This window comes from Triturus cristatus, chromosome 8, assembly GCF_964204655.1.
Source record: "Triturus cristatus chromosome 8, aTriCri1.1, whole genome shotgun sequence".
Classification (NCBI taxonomy): domain Eukaryota; kingdom Metazoa; phylum Chordata; class Amphibia; order Caudata; family Salamandridae; genus Triturus; species Triturus cristatus.
The window spans coordinates 512,835,106-512,847,764 of NC_140591.1; positions in this window are offsets into that span (position 1 = coordinate 512,835,106).

Here is a 12,659-nt window from a genome sequence, read left to right on the forward strand (position 1 = left end):
CAACATTTAATCAAGTGGTCAACTGGATAAAAAAACATAAAGATTACAAATAATTTAAAAGTTCTTTGTCGCTATTTGAAAACTCAGAAAATATGTCCTCATTTCAGTTTTTTAGAGCACTAACCATAATTTTGATGCAAATAAGACCCTCTCATATATGTAATTTCTAAAGGAAATACTCTAGGTATTACAGTTTTGATTACATCAAGATGACGTCAGGCGTTCCACACTTTTGTAATAAATATAGAATGTTAGCAATCTAGTTGTTCATTGGGATACTGTTGAGAGGCAGAGACCAGGGGCACGGACTCTGAAAATTGAAGGCAGGTAGGAGAGTGCAGATGCAACGATTTGACCACACTGGGCAGTCAGGAAGGGCAGTGGCAGCACAACAGACTATGTAGGGCAATGGAAAGGGGGGCAGGGGCAACAAACCAACAATATAGGACTGGCAAGAGAGGCTGTGGCAATATAATAGACCATTGTGGGCAGAAGGAAGAGGCAGTGGTAGTACAACCATACATGCCAACAGACCCGTTTCAGCCAGGAATCGTCCAATGTTTTTAAGCTCAAATGGTCTTTATTTGATCTGTCTCCTGTCTACAATCTCCTCATTTTCAATGTAACTCAAAGGGGAAAATCAATACCCCAGTTTTCTTTCAAAATCTCCCTCTTACCAAGTTCAAAATGTTCGCAAGTATGGTACATTGGATCATGGTAGGCAGGAGGAATTGGATTAGGGACATGGACTCGGATAACAGAGGACAGGAGGGACATGGAGAGGTGCACCAAACTGACCCTACAGTGCAGGCATCAGGGTTTGCAGCAGCACAATACACCACACAGCGCATGCGGTACGGGAGTGCAGCACAACAATCCATAGAAAGCAATAGGGAGGGGACAGGACCATGCACATGGACAACAGACAACAGAGGGGAAAGAGGCAATGGTAGCTAGCTGACCATAATGGACAGATAGGAGAGAAAGCTGCAGCATAACAGACCATAAAGGGCAGGAGGAACGGATCAGGGGCATTACAATGGAACAGACAAGCCAGGAGGGAGGGAATAGGGGTCTGCACATGGAAACAGAGTGCTGGGGGCAAGGGGGCAGGGCAGGAGCAGCAAGATGACCATAGAGGTCAGGCAGGTTGGGCACTAGAAACAAGACACGCCATGGAGAGCAACAATGCGACTATGATGGCATACACACAGACCACGGAGGGAAGGTGGGAGGGGGTCAGGGGCAGCTAGCTGACCACACAGGGAAGGTGGGAGGGACCATGGCAGCACAGAAGACCATGCATGGCAAGCGGGAGGGTTAGTGGCAGCACAATGGCTATGATGGGCAAGAAGGAGGGTGCAGGGGCATGCATAAAGGACCATGGAGGATAGAAGGGACGGTCAGGACCTGGGCACAGACAAGAGAGTTCAGGGGAAGGGGCCTCACAACAGACCGCACGGGGCAGGCAGGAGGAGCAGTTGCAGCACAACAGACCAGGGAGGGCAGAAGGGTGTGGCAGTAAAATGAACCATGGAGGACAGGAGGAAGGGGATAGGGGCATGGCATGTGGACAGGCAGGGTGGAGGTGGCAGGGACAGGTTACAGTCATCTGACAATGCTAGGCAGGTGGGAGGGGAGTGCAGCTCAACAGAACACTCAAGAGTGGATAGGAGTGGCAGGTCCATGGAACATGGTGGGCAAAAAGGATGGAGCAGGGGCATGCACAAAGAGGGCAGGGGGGAGGAGAATAGGGGCAGCAAGCTAAGCACAGAGGCTAAGCAGGAGGTCAATGATGGGCCATAGAATTGGGCAATGGAGGGCAGGAGGAGTGGACTGGTACATCATGCTAAATGGAGGGCAGTGGCAGCACATCAGACCATGCATGGCAGGAGGGAGGAGGCTAGTCCGTGGATTCAGACAACAGAGGATAGGGAGGAGGTGGATGGGACAGCAAGCTAACTGTTCAGAGAAGGTGGGTATTAGGAACTTTATTGTTTTTAAAATGTGTGTCTGTGCGAACTACTTAAAATATGAACAAGTATGCAGCATAATCTCACTTTTATTCAGGAAGAAGAGGACGTTTGTGACTGTGACTCGGGGCTCACTTGGCAGAAACACCCCCTGACCCTCCACCCCCATCGCAAAATGTAATGCCCGTGAAAAGGGTAGGTGGACGCAGTGTTATATAGAACATAGTCCTGGGAGCACGATTGAAAATGAAAACTAGATATAGTATTTGGTATAAACAATGCACCAAAAAGTGTGAGATAAGATGAACCGGGGCGTGTATTATAATATGCAATACATTGTGCGCAATGACAGATTCATTGGAGAGCCTGAGATAGCACAGGCACTAGCGTGTGCTATGCGATATGCGCCTTGGAGTGTAATATGCACAGGGCAGTGTTGTGTAACCTAACTAGTCTCTAAAGTTGTAATATAAAATATGTGCTGGGCAGTGTAACGTTGCATATGCACTGTGACAAAGATATGGATCCCAGATTGTAATATGTATGGCATAGCACTGTGCGTTATAACATAGGCATCGAGGAAGGCACGTTAGATAGGGCAATATAACCCGTGTGAAGGCAAGTGTGGCATGACATATTCACGGGGTGGTGTTACAGTGCACATGGGCTAGAGAGTGTCATAGCATACGCACTAGCTGGTGAAATACAACACAGAGGTGTGAGGCACTCGGCGGGCACTGGTCGGTGTAACACAGCAGTGGGCTCAGCCAGGAGCACGCTGTGACTCTCAAGTGAGGTTCGTCTCCTTTCCAGAGAGTAAAATAAAAAGTATTACACATGCGGCGGTGGATGTGTGTTTTATTAACCGTGAGGGGGGTTTCTTGCATAGTTTGGTCGAATTTTTGTCGAATCCCCTTTGAATGGCTTGGTGTGCGTGTATATTAAATGTGCCCGTCAATAGCTACCCATGTTTGTATAAATAAACGCCAAGGGTGTCTACTTGGAGAGTACCCACCGGCGGGGGTGCCGGGATTAGGCACGGTAGGGCGTCAGACACGTCAGAGCTTCACTAACGGTGTAAATACATTCCATGTGGATTCATTCTATGCATAGTCGCCTTTTAATGAATAACACGCAAATCGTCATGGTGATAGGTACATACGGTTTGTCCAGCATGTGGGTGTTTCTATAAATCTATTATAAAAAAAATAAAATAAATAAAGGCCGGCCCCGGGGGATGGGGTCCCCGGGGCCGTAAGTGGCCTGAAGAAGGGGCAACGCAGCCCCCTCCTAAAGAATAAAAAAAAAAAAGGATTGGGGTCCCCGGGGCCGATTAAGGCCTTGGGAGGGCCAAATAAATTTTTTTCAACAAAAAAAATTAGGGTGCAGGCCCTGGGGGATGGGGTCCCCAGGGCAAGTAAATTAGAAAAAGCAGGGGGGCCACACAGCCCTCCTTCTTAAAAAAATAAAATAAATAAACGACCCGCATTGCGCCGGAGGCCACGCCCCCTCCTTGCAGCACTCTGCAAACGCGCCCCCTGGCCAGTTGTAAGTTGGGGAATTAATTCCCCTTCAATACTGAGGGTCCCTGAGGGCCAACTAGCCCAACAGGTATCTCCAGTATGCGCCAGGGAGCTGCGTTGCAGACAGGTGTTCTGAGGCCATGCCCCTTTTTACACCTCAATGCAACGCAGCTCTGTGGCGCTTACTGGAGGTACCTAGTGGGCTAGTTTGACCCTAGGGACCCTTAGGATTCAAGGGGACTTAATCTCTCAACTTAGAACGGCCACAGGGCGCGTTTACACAGTGGTGAAGGGAGGGGACGGGGCCTGAGGTGACGTTTGCAAACACTCCCTGTGGCACGTTTTAAGTTGGGGAAATAATTCCCTTTCAATCCTGAGGGACCCTGGGGGCCAACTAAACCACCAGGTGCTTCCAGTAAGCGCCACTGCTCTGCGTTGCAGAGAAGTGGTGCAGGCCGTGCCCCTTTTTACACCTCTCTGCAATGGAGCTTACTGGACGTACCTAGTGGGCTATTTTGCCCCTAGGGATCCTCAGGATTCAAGGGGACTTAATCTCCCAACTTATAAAACGTCCACAGGGCGTGTTTACACAGAGGGGAAGGGAGGGGATGGGGCCTGAGGTGACGTGTGCAATCACGCCCTATGGCGCGTTTTAAGTTGTGGGAATAATTCCCCTTCAATCCTGAGGGCCCCTGCGGGCTAACTAGCCCACCAGGTGCTTCCAGTAATCGCCACTGAGCTGCGTTGCAGAGAGGTGGTCCAGGCCGTGCCACTTTTTACACCTCTCTGCAATGCAGCTCTGTGGCGCTTACTGGAGGTACCTAGTGGGCTAGTTGGACCTTAGGGACCCGACCCTCAGGATTCAAATAAACGTAATCTCCCAACTAAAAACGGCCACAGGGCGTGTTTACACAGTGGTGAAGGGAGGGGACGGGGCCTGAGTTAACGTGTGCAAACAAGCCCTGTGGCGTGTTTTAAGTTGGGGAAATAATTCCCCTTCAATCCTGAGGGATCCTGGGGGCCAACTAGCCCACCAGGTGCTTCCAGTAAGCGCCACTGCGCTGAGTTGCAGAGAGGTGGTCTAGGCCGTGCCCCTTTTTACATCTCTCTGCAACGCAGCTCTGTGGCGCTTACTGGAGGTACCTAGTGGTCTAGTTGGACCCTAGGAACCCTCAGGATTCAAGGGGACTTAATCTCCCAACTTAAAACGGCCACAGGGCGTGTTTACACAGTGGGGAAGTGAGGGGACGGGGCCTGAGGTGACGTGTGCAAACACGCCCTGTGGCGCGTTTTAAGAGGTAGTTTTAATCCCCTGCCCTATTATATACTAGGGGCTTACAGAAGAGGTCATGCTGATCACAGGGGGACCCCAACGCATAGTGTTCCCTAGTGTATGTAGGTGTTTTCACTGTATTCTGAGTGTCTTTTAACATAGCACTAGCTCTAGGACTGGTTAGTCAGACTCAGTTAACACCAGTATCCGTCTGCAAAAGTTGAGGGTACAGGATGATTTTGCAACAAGGCTTCTTTATGCTCTTCTGTTTGTTCTTTCTGCACGTTATCCTTCTTCCTGCACTTTTCTTCGTCTTTGAGGACTTCTGTTGCTTCTTTCTGCATTTGTTTTTTTTCTTTCTGTGCGTTTTTTCTTCTTTCTTCACATTTCCTATCTCTGTAGGCATAGTTAGAAATTAGCATTTAAAAAACCTTTGAAATTCACTGAAAAAAACATAGGTTTCAGGGGCGTTATAGTTAGCTGGACTTTTCACTCGTACAAAACCATTGAAATTCCCCCGTTATAGTTAGTTCAGCTAAGTATATATTGCGCACCCGCAATGCACTGCTGATCACGTCACATATTGCATCACCCATGACATGGTCATTGACATCACTCATGACATCACTGATGACATCTCAAATGACATCACTGATGACATCACTGATGACATCATCCAGCTAATGTGTGTTTTTCTGAAAATTACATATGTTTTATATATGTATATCTCAAGGTCGATGGAAGAATAAATGGGTATATAAGTGTCTAAATGGATGATTTGTTTTTGAAAAATTGATGGTCTAACTGACTGCTTAAGTGTATCTTAGGGAATACATGGCTTAGTGAGTAATGTTTAAATAGGTAAATATCTGTATCAGTCTCTCACTTTGTGTATAAGTGGCTGCATGGGTTGGTGAGTAGCTACATGAGTGTCTATATAGGTTATTAGTTGTTTTTTTGAGTATCAGTATGAGTGTCTGAGTGTCTGTATGGTTCGGTGGGGGTATTACGTAGTGCATAGGTGCATGAATGAGTGACTCACTGTTTGTATGTGTTGAAGACAGCATGTGTGCAGGACTGTATGGGTGAATGAGTGTGTGCATGGGTGTGTTAGTGAGTGAATGACTGTCTAAATAGTGTCTTTATGAGTAACTACATATGTTTTAAACTAGTATATGTGACTATTGGTGTATATAAGTGAGTATATGTGAGAGTGAGAGATTGAAAGAGTTCCTGTATGAATAAGTATGTGTTTCTATAAGTGATTGTTTAAAAGACTAAGTATGTGTAAGTTTCTGTAGAAGTAAGTGTGGTGGTGTGTGTATAACTGTATATGCAAGTAAATGGATGTTTGATTCTTTATTAGCATGAGGGACTATGTGTGTGAGTAACTCTATGGATGAGGGGCGTTGTGTAACAGGATGTATAGGTATATGAGTACATATGATGAGTGAGTACATGTATGAGTGACTGTATAGGACTGTTGGTGAATGAGTGGATGTGTATGTGGATCTTAGAACTACTGAATAGGTTGTTGTAACTGATATTGGTATGTCCATTGTTTTGAAAATTGTAGTTTCTATTTTTGAATGTGTGTATCAAAGGTTATATTGGGGGAGAGGAGGTCTGCCACTCTATCACAAGGATGATGTCATCAGTGATGTCATTTGAGATGTCATGAGTGATGTTATTAGTGATGTCACTGACCATGTCATGAGTGATGTAATATGTGACGTCATCAGCAGTGCATTGCGGGCGCGCGAGTTATAGTTAGCTGAACTAACTATAACGTGGGAATTTCAATGGTTTTGTACGAGTGAAAAGTCCAGCTAACTATAACGCCCCTGAAACCTATGGTTTTTTCAGTGAATATATATATATATATATATATATATATATATATTACCACCAAAGGCCCATGCGCTTGAGAGGGCACTCGACGATGTTTTCACCAAGCGGTATCATTTGCCTCCTTGCCGCTCGCTTCCTGTCAGTCCAGCATTTTGGCCATGCCCGACGCGTTTCGAGGCAACCGCGCCTCTTAGTCATGGGCTTCTCCACAGAGGCACAAAAAGTATCACCTGCTTTAACATTCACCTTTTATTGAATGAAAATCGCCCCCAGTGGGCGTGGCTTACAATGATGCCGATTTGCATGATGGTTATGGCAGTCCAACAGGTAAATCTTAGTACATATCCTTTAGTAGGCTTTGAGCCCCTGTGTAATGTTTGAGCTTGAATTCAAATCATTTTGTAGGAAGGACATCTTGAAATGCGGGCTTTATTTAGCATAAAACATCGTGCTGACATGGAACAGGTTCGTACCTGTCCGGAGCCTTCCTTTGTGTGCAGGAATGGTGCACCTCTCCCACGGCTCGGGCAGCCGTGCAAATATATTACCACCAAAGGCCCATGCGCTTGAGGGGGCACTCGACGATGTTTTCACCAAGCGGTATCATTTGCCTCCTTGCCGCTCGCTTCCTTTCAGTCCAGCATTTTGGCTATGCCCGACGCGTTTCGAGGCAACCACGCCTCTTAGTCCTGGGCTTCTCCACAGAGGCACAAAAAGTATCACCTGCTTTGACATTCAGCTTTTATTGAATGAAAATCGCCTCCAGTGGGCGTGGCTTACAATGATGCCGATTTGCATGATGGTTATGGCAGTCCAACAGGTAAATCTTAGTACATATCCTTTAGTAGGCTTTGAGCCCCTGTGTAATGTTCGAGCTTGAATTCCAATCCTTTAGTAGGAAGGACGTCTTGAAATGCGGGCTTTATTTAGCATAAAACATCGTGCTGACATGGAACAGGTTCGTACCTGTCCGGAGCCTTCCTTTGTGTGCAGGAATGGTGCACCTCTCCCACGGCTCGGGCAGCCGTGCAAATATATTAACACCAAGGGCCCATGCGCTTGAGAGGGCACTCGACGATGTTTTCACCAAGCGGTATCCTTTCCCTCCTTGCCGCTCGCTTCCTTTCAGTCCAGCATTTTGGCCATGCCCGACGCGTTTCGAGGCAACCACGCCTCTTAGTCATGGGCTTCTCCACAGAGGCACAAAAAGTATCACCTGCTTTAACATTCACCTTTTATTGAATGAAAATCGCCCCCAGTGGGCGTGGCTTACAATGATGCCGATTTGCATGATGGTTATGGCAGTCCAACAGGTAAATCTTAGTACATATCCTTTAGTATGCTTTGAGCCCCTGTGTAATGTTCGAGCTTGAATTCAAATCCTTTAGTAGGAAGGACGTCTTGAAATGCGGGCTTTATTTAGCATAAAACATCGTGCTGACATGGAACAGGTTCGTACCTGTCCGGAGCCTTCCTTTGTGTGCAGGAATGGTGCACCTCTCCCACGGCTCGGGCAGCCGTGCAAATATATTACCACCAAAGGCCCATGCGCTTGAGAGGGCACTCGACGATGTTTTCACCAAGCAGTATCATTTGCCTCCTTGCCGCTCGCTTCCTTTCAGTCCAGCATTTTGGCCATGCCCGACGCGTTTCGAGGCAACCACGCCTCTTAGTCATGGGCTTCTCCACAGAGGCACAAAAAGTATCACCTGCTTTAACATTCACCTTTTATTGAATGAAAATCGCCCCCAGTGGGCGTGGCTTACAATGATGCCGATTTGCATGATGGTTATGGCAGTCCAACAGGTAAATCTTAGTACCTATCTTTTAGTAGGCTTTGAGCCCCTGTGTAATGTTCGAGCTTGAATTCAAATCCTTTAGTAGGAAGGACATCTTGAAATGCGGGCTTTATTATATATATATATATATATATATATATATATATATATATATATATATATATATATATATATATATATATATATATATATATATTAATTATCTACTGGCGGTCGCCAGTAGATAGTTATAGTTAGGACTGTGTTTCCATAGGAAATCCGCAACATTCTATTTGGAATAACTTTGGCGCCGGTTGACGAATCCTCACGAAATTTTCAAAATAGGTGGGGCGCTCCGCTCCGCTCCTACCCTGACAGTCTCGGGGGGATTCGTCAAGCGGGGGCTGAGAAAAAAGGGGGGTCCCAAAACACGTTTTCCCCATGCAATTTTCCATAGGGACCTTTAGTCCAAGGTACAGCCCGAACGGCTGAACAGAATTACTTGAAATTTGGCAGAGAGGTAGTCCTCAGCTCAGGGAAGTGCCTTTTGCAGGTCTGATGTCAATCTGTTCAGTAGTTCCTGATAAAATCAAAAGTAAAATCATATATATATGTGGGCGGAGCCTAACCACACATCTCATCCTGAGATCTGATTGGCTGTCAGCACTTCATCCAAGAAGTGTTGGCAGCCATCTTGGGACCAATATACATGATAGCACCTCATTAAAAAGCATTGCAGTTAATAGAAGGTTTTAAGACTTTAGTTACATTATAAATCATTTGTTGACGGTACCATACTCATTTTAGGAATTGTGGTATGTTCTAAGGTGTTTTCACCATGTGAAAAAGCCTTCTGCTGGGATATCATGATTGAGAGAAAAATATTTTCTCATGCTTTTCCCACAGAGGTTTGGAAGGTGATCTATAAGCTAAACTGAGAGCTTATTTTCTGTAAATTCACATTATCTTTCTCAGTCATGTGAGAATGAAGTCTGACATTCTCAGTAAAACATGTACATCCAACAAGGGCAGAGACTGTCAGTTGATTCCTTTGTGTTCTACTGCAGCTTCCCAGAGTGTTCCAAAGACCAACTAGAGCGCTAACAGTCCTACTTATGATAAACGTATGGCACACCTGAAGCCATCTTGCTTGGATTAAAGTGGTAACTCTTAAAACATTTAATTTAAAAAGGAACAAAATGAGGGGGTTCATTTTTCCATAACAAGTATGATTAGTGCTGCAGAAAGAAAAACTAGGGCACATTTTGACTTCTGAAATCCTCTTTTATTTCATTAAAAAATTCTGACATGCAGACTGAAACATGCACTTTCAATACCAGCAGCAGTTTTCCCTGGTGAGCAGTAGCTTTACTACAGTGATCTAATGAGCAAAAAGAGTGCTAACATTCTGAATTTATGGCAAATGTGTGACACATCTGAATGCCTTCTTGATGGAATCAAAGTAAAAAGCTGAAAGTATTTCCTACTGAGGAGACTGCAGTAAATGAGGAAATTAGGAAACTTCATAACAAATAAGTCTCCCAAGATGGCCACCAGAGACAAAAGAGCCCAAATGTAGCCCAAATATCACCCAGATGTAGCCCAAGTATAGCCCAATGACAGAATGTCCCAGAGTGTTCTTAAAAACAACTAGAGCACTTACTGTCTTCATTATGACAAAAGTATGGCACACCTGAAGCCATCTTGTTTGGAATAAACTGGTAACACTTAAAACATTTAATTTAAAAAGGAACACAATGAGGGGGTTCATTTTGCCATAGAAATTATGATTAATGCTGAAGAAAGAAAATGAGGGCACATTTTGAGTGACTTCTCAAATCCTCTTCTATTTCATTAAAAAATTCTGACATGCAGACTGAAACATGCACTTTTAATACCAGGAGCAGACTTCCATGGTGAACAGTAGTTTTACTACAGTGATCTAATGAGCAACTAGAGTGCTAACTTTCAGAATTTATGGCAAATGTGTGACATATCTGAATACCTTCATGATGGAATCAAAGTAAAAAACTGAAAGCATTTCCTACTGAGGAGACTGCAGTACATGAGGAAATTAGGAAACTTCATAACAAATAAATCTCCCAAGATGGCCACCGGAGACAAAAGAGCCCGAATGTAGCCCAAAATCACCCAGATGTAGCCCAAATATAGCCCAATGACAGAAGTGTGCAAAACACTTATTATTTTGTGTTTTTGCAGTGTTATATAGTGCAGACTTGTCAGGTATTGGAGTGCTTTACATGAGCATTGTTTACATCACACAGATGTGCCGACTGTCCCCCAGAGTGTCTGCCTTTTTCCCCTGTGTATGATCGCGTCCCCTTTTGCTTTTTTGTATCCCAGAGTGCCTGCTTTCCCCGTGTGATCGCGCTCCCCTTGCCTTCTGTATCCCTGAGTGCCTGCTTTCCCCGTTGTGATCGCGCTCCCCTTGCTTTTTGTATCCCTGAGTGCCTGCTGCCCCTCGTGCCCCCGCCGTCCCCCTCCGTCCTTCCGCCACTTTTTGTAGTTTTTTTCTCGCTTTTCCAGCTTTTGTACCCCTTCTAGGTACTTTTCCGCTTTTTCGGGCCTCCTCGCCTCCCCGAGGCCCTTCGCCGCTTTCCCGCTCTTTTTCCCCCCTACCCGCCCTCCTCCCACCTCCCAGCTGTCCCCGCCTCCACGGCTACCCCTTATATGGCGGCCGCTGCAAGGCCGCGCAGCGGACGCGCGCAGCGGGCGCGCCGCTGGCGCTCCGAAGGCGCGCCTAAGGCAAGCCCGTCTGCGCCCGTCCATGCCTGGACCGCGCCCAGCACCCGAACCTCTGGCACCCGCGCCCCCCGCCTGACCTACGACTCCGCCTTCCTCGCCAACCTCAACCCCGGCCGCACGCCGGGCTGCTACTGCGCCACCCCGAAACGTACCTACGGACCCTTCACCTGCAGCAACTGCCGCTTCACCTGCCTCCGAACCCACTCCGCTCCCGCCAAGAACTACTCCCCCGGAAACAACCTCCACTGCATCCTGGTCAACACCCGATCCATCCACAGGCACGCCATCGAACTGTGGAACCTCATCAACTCTACGAACCCGGACATCGCCTTCCTCACCGAGACCTGGATGAACCCCTCCTCGGCACCCGACATCGCCATAGCCATCCCCGACGGCTACAAAATCATCCTGAAAGACCGCACCAACCGCATCGGAGGAGGCATCGCCATCGCACACAAAAACTCCATCCGCATCTCGACCGACACCGACAACATACTCCCCGACGCCGAACACCTCCACTTCATGATCCACAGCGACCCCAAAACCACCCTCAGAGGCACCCTCATGTACAGACCACCAGGACCTCGCACCAAGTTCAGCGAAGACATCGCAGACTTCGTCAACCCTCACGCACTCTCATCCACCGACTACATCCTCCTAGGAGACCTCAACTTTCACCTGGAGAACCTCACCGACAACAACACCACCGCCTTACTGGACAACCTCGCCAACCTGGGACTGAATCAGCTAGTCAACACCCCCACCCACGACGCCGGACACACGCTCAACCCCATCTTCTCCTCCAGCAAACACATCACCTTCAGCCACACCACCGAACTCACCTGGTCGGACCACAGCTGCGTCCACTTCATCTTCAAGAAGACCACCGTGCCCCACCACACCCAGCAACCACCAAGAAGACACTGGAATTGTATCACCACGGAACAGCTCGCATCAACCCTCTCCCAGAACCAACCCACCAGCACCACCGACCCCAACGTAGCCGCCAACAACCTCACAAACTGGATCTCCGACTGCGCCAACCTCCTGGCCCCCCTGAAGACTCAAGCCAGCACCAACAACCACAAGAAAAACTCCTGGTTCACCCCCGACCTCAAGAACTCCAAGAAAGAATGCCGCGCCCGCGAGAAGACGTGGCGCCTTAACCAGACCGAAGAGAACATGTCAGCTCTCAAGGACGCCATCCGCCAACACCACCAACACCTCCGCGCCGCACGAAAAACAGCCTACCGGAACAGACTTGACAACAACGCCCACAACAGCAAGGAACTATTTGGCATCGTCAAAGAGCTCTCCAACCCGGAAGCAGAAAACAACTCAATCCCTCCCTCACAGGACCTCTGCGACTCCCTCGCAACCTTCTTCCACCACAAGATCACCGACATATGCAACAGCTGCCCGACCGCCGACATGAGCCCTCCTCCGGAACCCGCCACCGACACCACCACCATCCTCACCTGGAACCCTACCATCA